Source organism: Callorhinus ursinus, unplaced genomic scaffold (assembly GCF_003265705.2).
Source record: "Callorhinus ursinus isolate GAN/ISIS: 27379988/994484 unplaced genomic scaffold, GSC_fseal_2.0 scaffold130, whole genome shotgun sequence".
Lineage (NCBI taxonomy): Eukaryota > Metazoa > Chordata > Mammalia > Carnivora > Otariidae > Callorhinus > Callorhinus ursinus.
This window is the reverse complement of record NW_027397192.1, coordinates 441,761-446,742: the sequence shown is the minus strand read 5'-3', so window position 1 is coordinate 446,742 and position 4,982 is coordinate 441,761. Positions and strand designations below refer to the sequence as shown.

The window sequence follows — 4,982 nt, the reverse complement described above, 5'->3', positions numbered from 1 at the left end:
AAACTCCCAAAAAACAGAAGTCCAGGGCCAGATTTTTTCCCAGGGAATGTACCAAACATTTAAAGAGGAAATAATACCTATTCTCCTGAAGATGTTCCAAAAAATAGAAACAGAAAAAAAATTGTCAAACTCATTCTACGAGGCCAGCATTACCCTGATCCCAAAACCAGGCAAAGACCCCATCAGAAAGAATTACAGGCCCAGCTCCGTCCCCTTTTTTGTGGAGTCTGGGTGAGCCCTCGCAGGTTTTGCTTCCCCACTCTAGAACCGGATCACCATGGCGACTGGACAGAAGTTGATGAGAGCAATTCGAGTTTTTGAATTTGGTGGACCAGAAGTGCTGAAACTCCAGTCAGATATTGCAGTATCAATTCCAAAAGACCATCAGGTTCTGATCAAAGTCCACGCATGTGGTGTAAACCCAGTGGAAACATATATTCGTTCTGGTACTTACAGCAGAAAACCACTCTTACCCTATACTCCTGGTTCAGATGTGGCTGGTGTAATAGAAGCCGTTGGAGATAATGTATCCACTTTCAGGAAAGGTGACAGAGTTTTCACTACAAGCACCATCTCTGGGGGCTACACCGAGTATGCTCTCGCAGCAGATCACAGTGTTTACACACTGCCAGAAAACCTGGACTTTGAGCAAGGAGCTGCCATCGGTATTCCCTATTTTACTGCTTATCGAGCTCTGCTCCACAGTGCCCGTGTGAAAGCTGGAGAAAGTGTGCTGGTTCATGGGGCTAGCGGAGGAGTTGGACTAGCAGCATGCCAAATTGCCAGAGCTTATGGCTTAAAGGTTTTGGGCACAGCTGGTACTGAGGAAGGACAAAACATTGTTTTGCAAAATGGAGCCCATGAAGTGTTCAATCACAGAGAACTTAATTATATTCATAAAATTAAGAAATCTGTTGGTGAAAAAGGAATTGATGTGATCATTGAAATGTTAGCTAATGTAAATCTTAGTAATGATTTGAATCTTCTGTCATATGGAGGACGAGTAATAGTTGTTGGCAGCAGAGGTCCTATTGAAATAAGCCCACGGGACACCATGGCAAAGGAATCTAGTATAATTGGAGTTGCTCTCTGTTCATCAACTAAGGAGGAATCTAGGCAGTTTGCAGCCGCCCTTCAAGCCGGAATGGAAATTGGTTGGTTGAGACCTGTAATAGGTTCTCAGTATTCACTGGAGAAGGTGGCCCAGGCTCACGAAAATATCATCCATAGCAGTGGGGCTCATGGGAAAATGATTCTTCTCTTAGAATGATTAATTCTTTCATGTATTTCCTATGCAATTAGAAGTTTCCTGTCCCAGTTTTACTTACACTACCTTTGTTCTAATCAGCATTCATTTGATTCAGTGAGTTTCTTATATTAAAAAACAAGATTTGCCTTTAGAGATCTGAGCATTGGAGTAGAATTTATTTTATAGCTCACAATATTCTTTATGCCTCCCACCTGCCTCTAATCAAGGAGTCATCATAGTAGGAAATAAAATGTCAGTAGTCATTTGGCATTGGGTGCGTTACAGAAATTCCTGGTGCTTGATCATTAATTCCATACCTTTGACTAAAAGAAGCTAATTCAAAATAAGACTGTGTGATTTCCAAGCCTACTTGTCCTTGTAAAGGTTCTTTAATACCTGATTAGCTCAGAACTGTATTGGACTCTGAAGATTTTCTGGACTAAATAAGATCCCTTTTCTAAGCTAATCTCATCTGGATCTACAAGTCTCTTGCAAGGGCAAGATAAACAATGTCCAGAGAAATGTGTTTTTTAACAAATAGTTTTCCACTATTTCCCCAATATTAGAACATCCACTGTGTTGATGGTTGATTACTCATTATCCACATATTCTTTTTTTTAATTGTACATTTAGTGCCACCTTTTTTTTAATTTTATTTTATTATGTTAATCACCATACATTGCATCATTGGTTTTTGCTGTAGTGTTCCATGATTCATTGTTTGTGTATGGCACCCAGTGCTCCAAGCAGAACATGCCCTCTTTGATACCCATCACCAGACTGACCCATCCCCCCACCCCTCTCCCCTCTAGAACCCTCAGTTTGTTTCTCAGAGTCCATAGTCTCTCATGGTTCGTCTCCCCCTCCGATTTCTCCCCCTTCATTATCCGTATATTCTGTGAAGAGAGCAGCCTTATTTTTGGCATAATATGATAGGTAGGTACCTAGTCTCCTGAGAGATACTTCCTGATGATTTGATTTTCCAAAATAGATTTAGAATTATCTGAGTAATGGGAGTTCTATGTTTTTATTTAAATTACTAAACAAATTTGATACATTAAGAGTGATCTGCTTTTGTCTTCATTACATGATAACCTGCAGTAAATTCTGTAGAAAAATAAAACCTGTGTTTATCTATTTGGTCTTTATATAGTACTTGCCTTACATCTCTTTTATGTAGTTCCTAATGGTTAATTTCTAACAGTGTTCTGTGCTGGAAGTCCTTATCGAAACTAAATAAAGGGATGATTACTTAGAAAAAAAAAAGAATTACAGAACAATATCCTTGATGAACATGGATGCCAAAATACTCAATAAGATCCTAGCTAATAACAACCAACAGTACATTAAAAGTATTATTCACAACGACCAAGTGGGGTTTATGCCTGGGCTTCAAGGGTGGTTCATCATTCTCAAATCAATCAACATGATAGAGCACATCAACAACAACAACAAAAAAAGACAAGAACCATATGATCCTCTCAACTGATGCAGAAAAAGCATTTGACAAAATACAACATCCGTTCCTAATTAACACTCTTCAGAGTATAGGGATAGAGGGAACATTCCTCAATATCATAAAAACCATCTATGAAAAGCCCACAGCAAATATCATTATCAATGGGGATAAACTGAGAGCTTTTCCCTTAAGGTCAGGAACACGGCAAGGATGACCACGCTCACCACAATTGTTCAACATAATGCTATAAGTCCTTCCCTCAGCAATCAGACCACAAAAAGAAATAAAAGGCATCCAAATTGGCAAAGAAGAAGTCAAACTTTCTCTCTTTGCGGATGACATGGTACTTTATGTGGAAAACTGAAAAGATTCCACCCCCAAATTAGTAGAACTTATACAGCAATTCAGTAATGTGGCAGGATACAAAATCAATGCACAGAAATTAGTTGCTTTTCTACATTCTAACAATGTAACGGTAGAAAGAGAAATTAAGGAAATGATTCCACTCACAACAGCACCAAAACCATAAGATAGCTCAGAATACACCTAACCAAAGAGGTAAAAGATCTATACTCTAGAAATTACAGAACACTTATAAAAGAAATTGAGGAAGACACAAAAGGATGGAATAACATTCCATGCTCATGGATTGGAAGAATAAACATTGTTAAAATGTCTATCCTTGGGCGCCTGGGTGGCTCAGTCGTTAAGCGTCTGCCTTCGGCTCAGGTCATGATCCCAGGGTCCTGGGATCGAGTCCCACATCGGGCTCCCTGCTCAGCGGGAAGCCTGCTTCTCCCTCTCCCACTCCCCCTGCTTGTGTTCCTGCTCTCGCTGTCTCTCTCTGTCAAATAAATAAATAAAATCTTAAAATAAAATAAAATAAAATAAAATAAAATGTCTATCCTGGCCAGAGCAATTTATACTTTCAATGCCATCCTTATTAAAATAACTTGTTTGTTTTCAAAGAGCTGGAACAAACAATCCTAAAATTTGTATAGAATCAGAAAGGACCCCAAATCACCAAGGATATGTTGAAAAAGAAAAACAAAGCTGGGGGCATCATGTTGCCTGACTTCAAGCTATATTACAAAGCAGTGATCACCAAGACAGCATGGTACTGGCACAAAAACAGACATATAGACCAATGGAACAGAATAGAGAGCCGAGATATGGACCCTCAACTCTATGGTCAAAAAATCTTCGAAAAAGCAGGAAGAAATATGCAATGTAAAAAAGACAGTCTCTTCCATAAATGGTGCTGGGAAAATTGGACAGCTATATACATGGGAATGAAATTTGACCATTCTCTAACATCATACACAAAGATAAACTCAAAATGGATGAAAGACCTAAATGTGAGACAAGAATCCATCAAAATCCTAGATGAGAACATAGGCAATACCTCTTCAACATTGGCCACAACAATTTCTTTTAAGACACATTTCCAAAGGCAAGGGAAACAAAAGCGAAAATGAACTTTTGGAACTTCATCAAGATAAAAAGCTTCTGCACAGCAAAGGAAACAGTCAGCAAAACTAAGAAGCAGCCCATAGAATGGGAGAAGATATTTGCAAGTGACATTACAGATAAAGGCTTGATATCCAAGATCTATAAAAATCTTCTCAAATTCAACACTCAAAAAACAACTAACTGAGTCAAAAAATGGGCAGAAGACATGAACAAAAACTTCTCCAAAGAAGACATACAGATGGTTAACATACACATGAACAAATGCTCCATTTGTTCAGGAAACAACAAATGTTGGTGAGGATATGGAGAAAAGGGAACCCTCTTATACTGTTGGTGGGATTGCAAGCTTATACAGCCAGTATGGAAAACAGTATGAATTTTCCTCAAAAAGTTAAAAATAGAGCTACCCCATGACCCAGCAATTGCACTACTAGGTATTTACCCCATAGATACAAATGTAGTGATCTGCAGGGGCACGTGCAATTCAATGTTTATGGCAGCAATGTCCACAATAGCCAAACTATGGAAAGAGCCCAGATGTCCACTGACAGATAAATGGGTAAAGAGGTGGTATACATATACAATGGAATATTACTCAGCCATCAGAAAGGATGAATATTTACCATTTACATTGATGTGGATAGAACTGGAGGGTATTATGCTGGGCGAAATAAATCAATCAGAGAAAGATAATTATATGGTTTTACTTACATGTGAAATTTAAGAAACAAAAGAGAGGAGTATAGAGGAAGGGAGGGAAAAATAAAATGAGACATAATCAAAGAGGGAGACAAACCATAA

At 38.6% G+C, this 4,982-nt stretch overlaps 1 pseudogene; it reads left to right on the top strand.

Annotated features, from left to right (window-relative positions):
* Positions 1–226: 226 nt before the first annotated feature.
* On the top strand, positions 227–2,518 carry LOC112813398 (quinone oxidoreductase pseudogene; annotated as a pseudogene).
* The last annotated feature ends 2,464 nt before the right edge of the window (positions 2,519–4,982 follow it).